General features: G+C 45.3%; 1 protein-coding gene across 1 annotated transcript in view; it reads right to left on the bottom strand.

Moving 5' to 3' along the window:
- ARHGAP33 (Rho GTPase activating protein 33) overlaps positions 1-14,700 on the bottom strand; it is a 513,356-nt gene extending 498,656 nt beyond the window's left edge. The window contains exon 1 of the mRNA XM_030213378.1: positions 14,603-14,700. The gene's annotated coding sequence lies outside the window, so the exon portion shown is untranslated. The remainder of the gene's footprint in view (positions 1-14,602) is intronic.
- Between the last annotated feature and the right edge of the window lie 2,318 nt (positions 14,701-17,018).

Genomic DNA, 17,018 nt, shown 5'->3' with positions numbered 1-17,018 from the left:
GTGAGGGCAAGATAAAATCGTTTTCGGAGCTGCAGAAGAGTTTGACCTTGCAGCAACAGACGAATTTCTTTATAAGCAGCTCAAACACTATGTGGATACCTTACCATGGGAGTGGTTGGCAGAAGACGTTCAGGAAGAACTGGCATCAGCATTTTCCATGGAGGTGCAGCAAAACGTCCCACTCACATATCACCATCGTCATATCCGAGATACTGCAGCGGAACTGGATTATAAAGGACTGGCTGAACAATGGAATAAGGATCTGCCAATCATGATACAAGCTTCACAATTACAAACACATATCCTCTCCATCAGGCAATTAACTAAAGCAGCGAGCCATTGGGAATTACAATATAAATTCGCACTGAGACTATACATAGCCCCCCGAAGAGCCTTTCATATGGGTGTGTCCCCGTGGGGCTCATGCCCAAAATGTGGAAAAGAAGGAGCGACACTAGGACACATGTTCTGGACCTGCCGGAACGTTGGGAAATTCTGGAGAAACATTACAACCTATGTCTCACAGTTATGGAACACGTCTTGGAGGTGTGAGGCGACTTTGTTGTTTGGCCAACCACGGTTGAGTACACCCAGCCCTGGGGGGCTCAAAGAGTTTGTACTTAAAACCACCATCGTAGCTAAGCACGTAATTCTGTCAGAATGGATCTCAGCCAAACCACCCACGAGACAACAATGGAGAAGCAAGATGTTGCACCTAATGAGAATAGAACGGCAAGGGATTCACAACCTAGACTCAGAGACAGGGAAGAAATTCCAAAAGTGCTGGACTCCCTTTTGGTCAACACTAACCCCAGCAGCCCGGAGTTACCTTTTGAACTTTTGAACCTTTAAAGACAGTTAGTGGAACACACATTAAATAAGAGGATTAGATAAGATCAAAGATGTTGTTGATGTGAAGGATTAGTGGGAAAGTAGTTTAGCTCTAAAGAAAAGGGGGGGGGGGGAAGGGGGAGGGAGGGGGGAAGAAAAGAAAAAGCGGCAATACCGTTGAAATAATGTTAATAAGACGGGGAAAAAGGAAAACGGTTGTGGAAATGTTTGTACATAATATGGTCTTTTTCCCGGACACGGAATGAAGTGTCTGGGGTGTTGTTAATTTCTGAGCTGTTTGCCATTTGAATAAAAAAGATTGAAATATAAAATGAGGTAATCCTTTATAAAAGGCTAGACAATCTCACATAAAAAAACAGATATGCTGCTGAAACGGGACCAAAAAAAATATATAAAACTCAAGGAAAGCACCAAATATTAACCATGCAATGCAGTACATTAAAAACAAATCCAGAATGAAGAAACTGTGATCAGTGAACCAATAGAATGCATGGAGTCTAGTAATCATATCTAAAGGTTAAGGACCCTGTGTTATGATTCTGCCGGTTTGGCTGAGGAGGAGGGGGGACGTCTCTTCTGATTGGCTGCCAGGGGTTGTGCTGACGTCAGGGGATAGTACTTTAGCCTGCAGCTGAAGAGTTTCTCTGCTTTTGCGTTACTTATCTGGTGGTAACAGGAAAGCCTGATAGGTTTCTCTCAGAACGTGCTCTAGGTTCTGACAGGGATCTGTGTTGATTTAGAGTATTCTTTTCCTTCCCTCTGGGTTAGCTGCTGCTGTGTGTGTGTGTGTGTGCTTAGCTCTGTAATCAGGGTCAGCTGCTCGTTTGTTTAGTGGGGGCTGGGCATTGCTCAGCCTCCAGGGCTCTGGGCTGAGTGAGAGCGTTCTCCTTTGTTTGTTTGTTTTAAGGATTTCTCTTCCCAGTGTCCTGGCCTGCTGGCTCAGTGAGTTTAACCCTTTGTGTACTGTGTGTATTGTATTCCTGCCTCTGCCAGTGTGTTTGTTTGGATGGGCCCCACTCCCTCTCGGGAGGGGAAGCGTTCTCTCTGATTGTTTGTTGATTTATGGCACTCTCTCTCTGCTGGCTCTACAAGCTTAACCCTTTATGTTCTGTGTGCCTCTGTCTACAGTAGGTTTGAGGCAAAGGCCAGGGTTGCCAGGTGGAAAAATTTTTTCCAGCCTAAGGGAGCCCAAAATCCAGCCCAAAACCCGCCCAAACTCAAACCCCGCCCCTGACACCCCCGCCCCCGCGTCATCACCCCCGCCCCCGCCGTCATCAACCCCGCCCCCGCCGTCATCGGCCCCGCCTCCCCCGTCATCGGCCCCGCCTCCCCCGTCACTAACCCCGCCTCCCACGTCACTAACCCCGCCTCCCAACGTCACTAACCCCGCCTCCCACGTCACTAACCCCGCCTCCCAACGTCACTAACCCCGCCTCCCACGTCACTAACCCCGCCCACCGCGGCCGAAAAGCCGGCCAAAAAACCGCCCAAAAAACCGCAACCCGCCGCGGGCAAAAATTTCCCGCGGCGGGTCGCGGAAAACCGCCCAATTGGGCGGTAAAACCGCCCACCTGGCAACACTGGCAAAGGCTTTCTGCCTTCCTTTGTGTTTGGTTCCTCTGGCTTCTGCCTGGGGCTCCTACCCTGGTGGGGAGGGGGTTGCTGTGTTAGTTCCCCTGTCCTGCGCTAGTCCCCTGCGTGGGCGTGGCCCGCTCTGGTCCTTGGTTTCCCCCTCTGCCCTATTGCTGGTGTTCAGCGCGTGTCTGGCATCTTGGGGCCCTCTGGGTTCTTTCACCCCTCCCTGTGTGTGATTGGGTTCCAGTTCAGCCGTGAGGCTCGCATGAGTGGCTCTGTCTGCGTGGGTTCCGGTTCGGCCGCGAGGCCCGCCTGTATGCCTATTTCCCTTCTTCCTGAGGGACTGGGGGGAGGGGTAGCTTAGGGGGTATTGTGTAGCTGGGGTGTGCGGTGGTGGGTCGGTCTCCCCTTGGCCTGGGTCGGCGCCCTGCTGGCCTCGGCCAGGGCCCAAGGGCTCATGACCAACCCAACGGATTACACCCTGTTTACTAAGCCGCGCTGTAGGCCCGCAAAGATTTTAGCACATGCTAATGCTAAAGATACCTAGAATATAATGGGTGTCTCTATCATTAGCGCATTCTAATTTTTAGCGTTCACTAAGTTGGAGCGCCTACAGTATGGCTTAGTAAACAGGACCCTAAAAATCAAAACACCAGCGACTGCACCAAAGACTGAGCATGTCATGACTGATAGTCATTATGAATTAGTGCTGTTAAGAAAAACCGTATTAAATGCAGTGAGAGGAAATGACATAATGTTATTGTATAGGCAATTATACCACGTCATCCTAATGCGTAAATATATGCCGTTTGTACATACAGATGTGTAAATGGTCTGATAATGAAAATAAAATGCAATTGTATAACATTCCAAATATATATAATAGCGACAAAAAGGGGCCCTTTTACTAAGCTGTGTAGGCGCCTAAGCGAACCCAACACATTCCAATTCAGAACTATCGCCTGGCTACCGCATGGCCCAGTCAGTAATTTCATTTTTACGCATGTCCACTATTCGCGCTGGAAAATTTCCTGACAATTACTGCCCAGTTAACGTGCGAGACCTTACCGCTAAGTCAATGCAGTTAGCCTAAAAAGGACACGTCCAATTTTTATTTTGCCACACATCCATTTTCGTCCCCCCATAAAAGGCCTTTTTTGCAGGTGCACTGAAAAATGGACTTACACGCGTCTGTACCAGCCCAGGCCATTTTTCAGCGCACCATAGTACAAAGACCCCAAAGTGACAATATTTAAATGGGACCGATAATCTAAAAAATGTATGGTGTTGCCTTGTGTAATATAATACAAAAATAACTCTGATAATCTCTATGGTGAAAATTGGAAATAAGCCTATATAAAATAAACTGGACTGAAGGTCACGTGATGTGCTAGAGGGAGCAGGACGTGAGGAGCGCTCTCTCTGAGGAACCTGGCCCTCTTACTTGATTTAAATCGACCCTGCGAAACAGAACAGCAGCCTGAGAGCGACAGCGGGACAGCCCGAAGTAGCATGGACAAATTTGTGGAGTCCAATTCAAAATCGATGGCGAGCAGAGTGAGCAAGCGCGAAAAAGAAAAGCCTCGAATAGAAGACGCACCAGCAGAATCAAAATGGCCGCCGGGAGGGAGTGCGGGGTTCTCCAAAGAACAGCTCGCACAGCTGACAGCGGTGGTGGAAGCCGCCATAGAACCAAAGATGGAGAAACTCTCGGCGCAACTATCTAATTTTGAAGCGCTACAAGCGGAACTTACCTGGCGAGCCGGAGAACTTGAGCAACGCGTCTTGGACTTGGAAGACGCCACCGTGCTGATGCCTGCGACACTTAGTAAAATTAATTTTCCATAGAATCGCTTACCGCCAAAGTAGACGACCTGGAAAATCGGTCGAGGCAGGCTAACTTGCGACTGATGGGTGTCCCGGAGTCGGTGGGAGATAGACACCTCGCAACGGAGTTAGAAAACTGGCTCAAGAGCGAATTTGCCCTCTCTGACCATGCGGGGCCACTAAGCTTGGAGAGAGCGCACAGGCTGGGGCGTGCCCGGGAAGATCGCCAGGCACCGAGAGCGGTGATCGTAAAAGTCCACAATTATGTGCACAAAGCAGAAATATTGAATGGCTACCGCCTAAAACGTGAGTCCACAAAGTTTAAAGGCAACCTAGTGCGGATATACCAGGGCTATTCGGCCGCCCTGCAAGAGAGACGGAAGGTGTTTACCCCGATATGTAGCCAGCTGCACAACTTACAAATTCCATTCATGTTAATATATCCGGCTGTATTAAAGGTCAAGCAGAATGGAGCATGGAGATCGTTTGACTCGGAAGTGGCAGCCAATGAATTTGTGAGTGGATTGGAACACAAAGGAAACAACGGGAACGCTGGCTAAATGGAAGGCCTTGGAAAAAACTGAGAGCCACTAGCTTGGGTCAACAGCATGGAGCTAAGGTCTGTGGACACACACACTGAACAGTCTGCAGGGGAATGAAAATCTGCTGATATGGGGGCTAGGGAGCCTCAACATTAAGGTGACTTTTGAGTTGTTGTTGTTGCTGTTGTTGTTGTTTGGAAAGGAGAGGGGGCAAGGTGGGGAGAAGGGGGAGGGGGAGACGGGTGGGGGGGAGGGAGAGGGGAGTAGGTTAGGGAGGGGGAGAGCAAGGGAACCGGATGGAATAGCGGATGGTGTGAATGAAGCATGGGAGGTTTGTGGAGGGTTGAGTGGCGTCAAGAGGTGGTCCCCTGTTAAGGCTAAACACAAAATTCCTTGGGGGCTGGGCTCCCGAGGAATTAAATGATGGAATCCTGAAGGTGCCCATGAAGAAGAGGAGGGATAAATCATAACACTATAAAGATAATCTCTTGGAATGTTTCTGGCATCACATCACCGGTGAAGCGCTATAAGATATTGACACAACTTAAGAGGCAGGGCACAAGTATAGCCTGCTTACAGGAAACAAAGCTGACAGATGCAGAACATGAAAAACTTAGGCAACAATGGGTGGGTGAATGTCACTACTCCTCATCGGGGAATAGGAAAAGTGGGGTGGCAATACTAGTGGGAAAGGGATTGCCATATCAAACTAAATTGGTGTACAAAGACACAAAGGGACGCATAGTATTGTTGCATATTAACTATCAGGGGCAGAAGTTTTACTTGTGTTCAGTTTATGGCCCAAACAACTATAGTCCACAATTCTTTCAGTCCCTCATTGCGTTGGGACTGAAATACATGGATGGGCCTTGGGTGTGGGCGGGTGACTTTAATCAAGTACACAATCCCGCACTAGACAGACTTTCCCCCAAGGCTGCCCCAGGGGTGGGGTGGGGAAGGGGAATACCGATCCTATGTGACCAGCTACATTTGACCGACCCTTGGAGGGCCCTACATCCTGCCACTAAAGATTACACTCATCAGTCAAAGGCCCATCACTCTTGGTCCAGAATAGACTATATACTGATCTCTACCTCGTGGTTCTTTACAGTTCAGACAGCGACAATAGGCCCAATGGAAATATCGGACCATAACATGATCTGGATCGATTTAAAACTTTCGGGGGGGGGGGGGGATTCCAGGGGGCGGGCGCTGGAGATTCCCTTCGTATCTATATCAAGATCAACAATTCAAAGAATATTTACTTAAGAAATGGCAATATTATGTAGACACGAACCTAGCTACTTGCGAGTCCCCAGTAGTATTTTGGGAAGCATCTAAGGCAGTCATGAGGGGGCATGTGATAGCATACCTGAGTGCCAGGAAGAAACGCCTGGCCTCGGGTATTCTGAGACTAGAGAAAGAATATGGGTCAGCAAGGAAAAAATATTTATCAAACCCAAACGCACACAATAAGGAATTGATGTCTGCGGCCCAGGTAGCGTTGAATTCCCTTATTCACAACCAGGCTTTGAAGCAACTGTCAGCCAGGCGCCTGAACTTTCAGCGTTTTGGCAATAAGTCGGAAAGACTCCTGGCGAAAATAGCGAGCTAATATGCCACGCTAATTTATACCAGCAGTGGTGAACCATAGGGGGAATAGAGTTACCCAGTTACAGGAAATTACAAAGGCATTTCAAAAGCACTTTGCAGACATATTTGCAGCACAGGAACGATTCCAGGGTCCACTGATGCAGGATTATCTGGAAGATGCTGGAATGCCAAAGTTAACCGAGGAGGCACAGAGGGCATTGGCGGCACCGATACAGGCACAGGAGGTTCAAAGAGTCCTAAAGACATTACATCTGGGCTCTGCGCCAGGGGCGGATGGGTTCACTAATGAATACTATAAGTTGCTGCCGCAGCAGGTGTGTGGGCCCCTGGTGGAGTATTTTGACGCGGTGGTAGAGAGCGGGTTTTTTTCACCGGGGGAGAATATGGCTTTAATAACCCTAATCCTTAAGCCGGGCAAGCCACAAGACCAGGTTGAGGCGTATAGACCCATATCGCTCCTCAATGTAGACGTTAAAATACTGTCCCGGGTGTTGGCAGAGCGACTCATGCATCATATACCTAGCCTTATCGGAGAACATCAAGTGGGGTTTGTGAGGGGGTGGCAGGCCACTCAGCATATACGTAGGGTGCTTTTATCAGGGGCATATGGACAAGTAACGGGAGATCCACTATTAATGGTAAGCTTAGATGCTGCCAAAGCTTTTGATAAGGTGAACTGGGACTATTTGTTCCAGGTGTTGGACTACATTGGGATGGGAGGCTGGTTTCTGGAGGCGGTGAGAACGCTATACAAAGATACGCGGGCAGAGATCTTAGTTAATGGAACCAGATCTGACACCTTTCGGGTGGAGTGGGGTGGGGGTGGGGGGTTAGGCAGGGTTGCCCTATGTCACTGCTATTATTTTTGCTGTATCTAGAACCCCTCCTCTGCACTATTTTGTTAGACCCAGAGATACAGGGGGTAGCCCTACACAAACATAAAACCAAAATACTGGCCTTCGCAGATGACATGTTCCTCACACTCACACAACCGAGTACATCCGTAGTGAGGCTGCTGGAAGTGATAGATGAGTTCAGTTTCTTTTCTGGGCTACAGCTAAACCTACAGAAATCATTGGCCTTACCGATCCAGTCGACACTGCAATCGGAGTGGGGGGGAGCATTCCCTTTTCAGTGGGCTATAGAGCACATTAAGTACCTGGGGATTAATGTTACGGCAGACATGGCCAATTTGTACCGAGAAAACATAGGCCCCTTGCGGAGGCGTACACAAGAACTTTTGCAGGGTTGGCAGGGGTTGCCATTATCCTTACAGGGTAGAATCACATTATATAATATGTTTATTTTCCCAAAATGGACATATGTTTTTCAAATGATCCCAGCAACGTTGGGATATAAAGAAGAGCGATGGCTACACAAAACACTGAATGGGTTCTTGTGGCAGGGTAAGAGGGCCCGTATAGGGCTAAAAACATTAATGAGAAAACATAGCAAAGGAGGCTTGGGATTGTTAGATCTGAAACTTTTCACGATAGCCAGCAACCTCCGGTATCTATCTGATTGGTTCCGTGCAAAAGAGTTCTACTCATGTACAGGGGCGGAAACATGGCTAATGACACCACTGGACTTTGCTTATTGGTTACATGCCCCATCGGTTGAGTTGCCCGCGGTGAGAGCCTATGGGTATATAATAAATTCGCTGTGGAAAGTGTGGCGATGGTTGAGCAAGACTTTCACTTGGAACAGAGAGGTGTCCCCCTTGCTCCCACTGAGGGACAACTTGGCATTTCCTGAGGGGGGTCATCAATACTGTTTTGGAGATGGACCTCCCGGGGAATCCATTACTTATTTCAGGTAGTAACGGAACAGGGGACCCCCAACCCCTTTCAGAGTATGTGTGAAGAGTTTGGGCTAGAGAAGGCGGACCATTTTGCCTATTTGCAGATTAGTCACTACATCAGGTCCTTACCAGTCAGCTGTTTGACCCAAGCAATATGGGACATTCTGAATGATCTACTGGGCCTGGAAGCGCAGCTGAAAGTGCCACTGAAATATTTCCATCGCAATTTAAGAGACTTACAGGACACAAATGACTACACTATAGTGTCAAATCTTTGGCAACAGGAGCTGCAGTGGAAGCTTGACCCGGAACAAGTTGCAGCTTGCTTGTCCACAGTACAAAAAGTAACAGAGAATATAACCTGGAGGGAAATGCAATATAAATTCATGATGCGAATGTATATATCGCCCCACCGAGCCTACAGAGCGACTTTGAGATCGACAGATGATTGCCCAAAATGTGGGAGTGTGGGAGCCACCTTGGGACATATGTTTTGGGCCTGCCCAACAGTAAAGAATTTCTGGACAAAGCTGGGAATAAGGATCTCACAGATGTGGAAAGTCAGGTGGCGCCCATCCCCGGGACAATTGTTTGATAAGTTCAGTGTTCAAGGACGGTCACCTGAGGGGATGAGAGCCTTCTGAGGAGGACCGTTTTGATGGGAAAACGAACAATCCTGCAGTTATGGCTACAACAAGAGGCACCCAGTGTACCACAGTGGCGAGGAGCAATGATGCAGTGTTGTATGCTAGAAAAGAGAGGAGTTGGGGACTTGGCCTCCCGAAGGAGGGACCAGTTTTGCAAGACCTGGTCACCATATTGGGACACTTTGACGCCGGTCGCCAGAAGTAGACTTTTGAACTGCTAATAACCCATGATAAATATATAGGGGAATAAGACCTGTTTGGTATCAGAAGGTTTTGTTGCAATGTTTTGCTGTACACTAGAGTTTGCTATCTTGAAGATCAAAATGATAACTTACCATAGAGGAGGGGTGGAGGAGGGGCAGATTTAGGGGGAGGGGGGTAAGGGGGAAATAATAAAGGGAAAAAAATAAATAGCAAAAAGATCGATGGTCGAACAATTAATGTGGGCTCTGTAATACTGTCTAATGTTGCCATCATGACTGTATATTTGAAACGTTTTGTTAATAAACAAGATATAAATAAGAAATAAATAAATAAACTGGACAGTGTCTCACAAAAAAATTATATGCTGTTGAAACTGGACCAAAGAAAATAATATCGAACTCACAAAGTCTGAAAAAGCCAAGTGTAAATTATGCGATGCAGCAGTACTCTAAAATGAAAATAAAAGTAAAGCAACTGTAAGAAATAAGCCAATAATCAAGCCTTAGGGTTAAAATCAAATCACCAGTGACTATCCTGATGAAGGCCTACGCACCTAAACATGGCCCACATTGGGTACATCTTGTTGACATTTCTTTTATGTTGCATTTATTTTATTTATTTATTTATTTATTGTATTTGTACCCCACATTTTCCCACCTTTTTGCAGGCTCAATGTGGCTTACAGAGTATGGAAATGAAAACGTCGTTACATGATTTGAAAGAACAAAAACAGTCAATCATAAGCTGGGGTGAAAGAGGAATTCAGATGGAAAGGTGTTAGGTAAGGTCGTGTGAGAGGTGTTGTAGGTGACTTATGTAGTTTACGGAATGATATGTTTCATTGAGGGTGACTTTTGTAGGCTCTGTTGAAGAGATCTGAAGTATATTAGCGCATGGCCATTAATGCAAAAAGTAGAAAAAATGAATTTTTATGGGTGCAGTAAAAACAGCCTTAGCATGTGGAAAAAGACCCATATAAGGGTGCCCTAAGGCCACTTTTTATGGTAGCTTGGTAAAGAACACCTAAGTCTTGAACCCATCAAAGTGATACACAAATGCAAGCTAGCAAAATCTTCTATATATATAAAAGGCACCTCCAACTTTCCATTGAAGCCTCAAGCCGGAAACTTGAGGCGCCCGAGATATCCGGTTTGGCCTGCAGGCTGCAGTCACTGTAGCTCCGCCCTCGCGTCAAAACGCGATGACGTTGAGGGTGGAGCGGGTCTGCAGTCAGTGTACCTATGCCCTCGCGTCAACACGCGATGACGCAGAGGGCGGGGCGGCGAAGACACAATGGACGACTTCCACACATTCTCTCACAGCTGCTGGGAGAGCGCACCGAACTTCGCAAACTTGCAACCACGTCACTGAGGGACGGAGGGAGAGGAGAGGTGTGGAACTCGGAAGGGAGGCACGGAGGGGGTGTCTGGAACTTGGGAGGGAGGGAAGGAGGGAGGACGGTGGGGGGGATTATCCTGCTAGCGCCCGTTTCATTTTCCCCCGAAACGGGCATTTCTTACTAGTATTTAAATAAAATCCACTTTAACCCTTCCCCCACCAAAATCACCAACCACTCTTAAACAAAATCATTCTACTAAAACCTCCACTTTTACTAAGTCAGTGGCTTCATCCCCAAAATTTTCTTCAACATTTCCCAATCAGTTCTTTTGTAGGAACAAGGTCTGTCCAGACAACTATGCCTTCTTCTGCATCCTAAATAATAAATTAATTCAGCTCCCCTCAAACATCCTGTACTATGGAGCTCTACAAATAAGGGCTGGAGTAACTAATGCCGTTTTTTTTTATTTACTTTAGAGTTGTCTAGGGCCAATGCTGAACTGCAAACAGCATCCCCTGGGAAGATCCCTGTTTTTCTTAGTGACTGACCTTATACAGACAGCAGGACACTGCTGGCAGATGATAGCATATGTTAGATAAGAAGAACAGTTGTCATGAGTGTTGTAGTCAATATTTTTGGGCCCTGTAATGGTGCCCAAGTAGGTATGGGGACAAAATTGGCATCTGCAGATCTGCAGTTTGTGTTGCTGGTGAATATCTGTTGATGTTAAAAAGGCTGCCAGCATCTAATATTTGGGGTCTATTATACCTGAATGGTGTTATTTAAAAAATATACCAAAATGAACTCAACAGATGCGCTGTGGAGTCCATTGCTGTTTTGACTATGTCTGTCAGAGCACCTTTGTGGTGTCACTAGGTAATAGACATTTTTTTTTAAAAACATAGAAAAGAAAATAAGGTGATACATTTTTTATTGGACTAACAATACATTTTTTATTAACTTTCAAAGGTAACCCTTCTTCTTCAGATCAGAAATGAGTGAATGTTGACAAATATGAAAATATATACGTGAAACACAAAAGCATTCCAATGACAGTTTTACAGGAAGAGGGTAGGGTGGGTTAGGTGAGGAACAGGGAGATATGGATGGATGATAACAGGGTGACAAAGCAGTAGAATTTTATGGTTTATAATGGGCTAGGAAACCCAGATCTCTGTTAAGTCCTGTCTGGTGGGTGTCAAAATATTTCATCATTTGGACTTCAAAGGTCTTACATTCCTGGATTGTCTTAAAATGTCCTGTTAGTTTTCTCACCATAAAATCATTGATGCAGTGTTCAGGATTTCTAAAGTGCTGTTCCACAGATGTGACATCCTGGTTGGCATTGTGAGGTTTAATATTATGTCTATGTAAATTGATGCGAAAGATGAGAATCAATTTACATAGACATAATATTAAACATCACATTTGTAACATATATACAAGTTGTTTATTAGGACATTTGGGCTACTTTTTGACACACGTTTATATTCATTTATAAAATCTCTATTTCATTATGATCCTCATTATATGTATCAATTTTTTTTTTAAATCAACTCCTAATGAAAGCTGACAAGCCGAAACACAGCCTGTGTTGAGTTTGTGAGGTTCTTTGGGACCATATTTGAGTTTGTCAATCCATCTACAATGAGTTTGTGAATCCTCTTGGGACAGTACCATTACATCTGTATATGTAGCGATTAATAAAGGAACAGTGTTTACCACTTTGGACCATCTTAATTCCTTCCACTTCTGAGCTTTTGTTTGTGTAAGCAAAGATAGAATATATAGCTAGATAAGACAGAGTAACAGGAGTAAGAAAATAAGGGGGCTAATTTAAAGAAAATTGCTTGTGGTAGAAATCAGCTGGTGGTAAACACCAAGAAGCCCATAGGAATATAATGGGCATCTCGATGTTTACCGCCAGTTGATTTCTACTATGTTTTAGTAAAAGACCCCCTAGGGCAGGAGTGGATAAACATGCCCTGCTATAATTTGTGCAGCCAGTGTCATTCCTTGTGTGTGTGTATAACTAGCAAGTTCGTTACTTCTTCCATTCAAACCCTGATTGAAGAGCCAAGCTTTCCTCTTCTTCCTGAAGTAGAGATAGTCTTGTATTAAGCGAAGCCTTTGAGGGAGTGCATCCAGAATGTAGGGACTACTACAGAGAAGGCTTGCTGGCAGGTATCATATCGTGTGATGTCCTTTAGAGATGGTGTGGTTAGGGATACTCTGTTGGAGAACCTTAGTGGCTTTAGAGGTGCATAGAGGAAGAACATGTTTTTCAAGTACTTAACTGACCAGAAACTGCTCCTGGATAGTTATATCGCTTGTGCAGGCTATCTTTGATATTCAGCAGCACTTAACTGGTTAGTGCCACTGAATATCACCACTGACCACTAAACTCAAAGCCAGCTATTTTGTGGGTGGTCCAGAGGTGGAGTTGGCACCTATGTGGTTAAGTGCCAATATTCAGCTCTTAACTGCTTAAGTGCTAAATTTTGCAGATAAGAGCATAAGAGATAGCCAGCCACTTAAACCCAGATATTCAATACTGGTGCGAATAACACCACTGCTGGCTGAATATTCCTAAGTTTATACCTGAGGCAATGGAGGCTTAGATGACTTGCCCCATGCCACAGTGGGATTTGAACCCTGGTGCCTTTGGTTCACACTCTGCTGCACTAACCAGTAGGCTCCTCCTCCACTCTGTGAGACAGAATGAATTCATATGTTTGCTCTTTGGAGCCTAGTTGTTCACTATCACATTTACAAAACAATTTTTGGAGCAGAATTATTAGCATGTTGATAGACTGTGAACTAATGATAGTTATGTAGGAGTTGTTTAAAACATTATTGAGCTGATATCTGACTCCGCATCTCTGAGGTAACTTAATATTTATTAAAAAAATTTTAGAAGCTTATTTTGGATGTGTTTGGAAGTGAGAGCTTATATAGTAACAGTCAGCATCCTGGACTGTGGTGTCTTGAGACAGCCAGCCCTGCATTGCTGGAGCTAGGACATCAGGTGTCTTCCACAGAGGAAGGAGCTAAAGTCAATCACTTATCTCGTAGCTGATGGCTGTGAAGTTCTGATGGCAGAAAATCTTTATATAGAAAGGCACAACAAGATGGTGTGTTTCATCCATTGGAAACTTTGTAAACACTACAACAGTTTTTCATTTCACGGCATCTTGTTCTCTGCACAAATATAACAGTGCAAGGATGTTCCTATAACCAGCCCCTCCAAAAGACACACTGATTACAATTTATAACAAATTACTACTCTACGTATCAAATGTTAGTCCATTATTATACTTCCTCTTTGTACATCTGTATGCTGCACAAGCCAGCATGTTTAGAAATATAAGGGAAATTAAATAAAAAAAAATGCTACCAAGAATGATAACTTGGATGCAGCAGCTCATAGGTTTGCTTGCTTTGTTTTGAATGGGAAGGGAAACAGAGACTGACCTATTGGCTAGCACAGGCCCCCTTTTACTGCAGCTTAGTAAAAGGACCCCTGAAAGCTGTGCTGTTATATTCAAGTTGTTACCTGGTACTTAAATGCAGAAAAATAACCCATTTGGAGACACTGCACCCAGAATATCAGAGCAGTTCTGGCAAAGTGCCTTCTTATCCAGGAACATGATCACTATCAAAGTCAATTTCTGCACACTAGTTAGTCGCAGTTTGAATAAGGAGGCACCTGGTATCTCCACTAACTGTTGATCATGGCAGTGATGTCAGCTTAACAGGAGTTATTAAGAGAGAGGGACAGAGAAAGATGGGGATAGTGAAGAGATAACACACCAATGTATGTAAGAAAGAAGAAAGTTGAATGAATTTTAATACCTGTGCTAGTGATAGGAATATCCTGACAGCAGAACAGAACAAGTAATTCTCTCCTTGCTGAAGTGTTGAGACCATGTTTTTAAGAGATCCCTCATCAGAGCTGCCAAGCTTTCCAGTTCCAGGAAGGAGACTTTTTGGCTAGTCCTGGTTTTAAACTTATATTCCAAAGCAATGTGGTATGTACAGTAATTTCTGATTCAACCCATTGAAAGAAAGCTGCAAAACCCATAATGCACCATGATGAGGCTGTCAAAGATCAGGACTGGCTTGAATCTCATGGAAGCTGTGCCGCCCTCAAGTCACCCCTTTCTCCCATCTACTCCTGTAAGGAACCACTTGAGCTTACCTTTCTGGATTAGTTCAACGTCTTTCAAGGCTGCCATGGATCAGGACAGCAGGAGAAAAGAGTGTTTGTTCCTTGCTCCCTGATCAGATGTGAAGCTGTTCAAACTTTTCTTTCTCTTTCTGGAGAGGAAATGAGCACATAAACCTCAGGCTGCTGACCTGCTTCTTAAAGAGGAAGATCACTGCAGAAGTCTTTAGTTTTTACACATTTCAAGCCTGTTTCTATTCCCCTTAAAGCTCTTTGTCTTCTTTTCATCCTCATCCTCCCCATATCCTTCAGCCCTGCAATATTCCCCATTCACATCCAAAAGAGAGAGGAGTTAGGCTGCAGATGCCTAAGAGCTACTTGTGCTGCTCTTTGGATGCTCTCTATGTGCTGCTCCAAATATGCTAGTAAGTTTCCCCATGAAAGTGATCTGGCCTTTTCTTCGTAAGGCTGGTACAAGAAAATTAGGTGCCTTATAAACTTTCAGCATCATGTCCCCTCTTCAATTAACATTCAGGTACCTATTCTACCCCCTCCCCTCCCACAAGATTGTGATGTTAAACTCTACAATCAAGGTCACCCCAACAGCTATTCACTCCTCCTACAATAATTCTGTAAAAATGCATAACTAGACCTGGACCAGGACCAGAGCTGCCAAGTTACCCAGTTCCAAGAGGAAGAGTTTAAGTCAGTCCTAGCTTTCTGACTACCCTGTCATAATGCATTATGGTACATGTAGTGTGGATTTCAAAGGGCAGAATCAGGAACTATAAAGCCCACACTGCTTTGTGGTTTAACCTGAAAGCCAGGACTAGGCAAAATGTCTCCCTCCTGAAACTGGATATCTTGGCATCTCTGGGACTGGGGATGAAGACCAAGATTCTGGGACTATAACTCCCACACTGCTTTGGGGTTTAACTTGAAAGCCATGACTGGGAAAAAATTTCTCCGCCACTGGAAATGGATAACTTGGCATCTCTTCTGGACATCATGATTTTAAAAGTATTTTAAAACATAAGAATAGCCATACTGGGTCAAACCGACAGTGAATCTATCCCAGTATCCTGCTTCCAACAGTGGCCAATCCAGGTCACAAGTACCTGGCAGAATCCCAAAGAGTAGCAAGATTCCATGCTACCAATCCGAGGGCAAGCAATGGCTTACCTTATGTCTATCTTAGAAGCAGATTATGGACTTTTCCTCTAGGTACCTATACAACCTGTTTTCAAACTGAAATACACTAACTGCTGTTATCACATCCTTCGGTAACTAGCTCATCTTCCAATGTGGTATATATCATTCAATGTAAAAAAAATGTGAAGAAGGGTGCTATATTGGAGAAACAAGCCAGATGCTAAAAAAGAGATTTAATTTACATAGATATCATATGAAAAATGCCAGTGTCAACCAGAATGTGGGACAGCATGAAGATCTGGGTTTTCTAGCCCATTATAATCCATAAAATTCTACTGCTTTGTCACCATCTTATCACCATGCATCTCTCCCAGTCTCTCATCCACCCAGCTCCTGTGTTTCTCACCTTACCCACCCCATCCTCTTCCTGTGAGACTGTCATTGGAATGCTTTGATGTTTCACTTATATATACTGTTATTTATCTCTGTGCTGTTCCGAATAGCACTGTAAAATAAGCACCAGAATAGAGTGGGGCAATAGCACCCCTATGATCAAAGTTAATAGCATGGAAATGTATGTGTGCTATTAGCTTTGATCATCAGGGCACTTCTGCAGGGGATTATACCTAGGCATGTGCCTAAGGCCCAATCATGCTGCAGAAGTTGTTTGACAGGTCCAGGCTGTCAAAAAAAGCCTGGACCTGTCAAACATACTGATGTGGGCTGGAGGCCCAGTGGACCTTCTGACCACACAACTTCCACCCCTCAACAGAGAACCGGACCCAACCCCCAACAGAAGAGAGGGTTGGAAGTCTCGTGGACATCCAACCTCACCTTGTGTTCTAGTAGCCCTCCCCCCAGTGGTCTACTGGTCCCAAACACCCCCCTCATACCTTAAAATGATGGAGGAGGGAGTAGCACTCTCTCCTCCTTCCAGTGCTGCCTCCAAAATTGCGGTGCCCTGCCCTGTCCAGTGCATCCTGAGATGCACTGGGTGGGGCTTCCCTACCATATAAGTGAGTTTCTTCACTGGGCCTCCAGCTTCCTTGTGTCAGTGTCCATGGGCCTGGCATGAATTTGCCACTGGGGAGTCCAGGGGTCCACTAGACCACCAGGACTGTTGTGGTAGATAGGGTTAAATTGCTATTCCACCCGTACGATCAGAGCGCAGTGCTCTGATCATATGGGCAGCATACCACACAGCAAATGACCTGTGCAGTATTCTGCTTTTGATCATCGACCCGGTAGATCTTTTCTTGAGTGAGTGAAGTGAAACCTAGCTTTGTATGTATATGTG

The sequence above is a fragment of the Microcaecilia unicolor genome, chromosome 8 (assembly GCF_901765095.1).
Source record: "Microcaecilia unicolor chromosome 8, aMicUni1.1, whole genome shotgun sequence".
NCBI classification, from domain to species: Eukaryota; Metazoa; Chordata; class Amphibia; order Gymnophiona; family Siphonopidae; genus Microcaecilia; species Microcaecilia unicolor.
The sequence above is the reverse complement of the archived record's forward strand: the minus strand, read 5'-3'. Positions and strand labels throughout refer to the sequence as shown.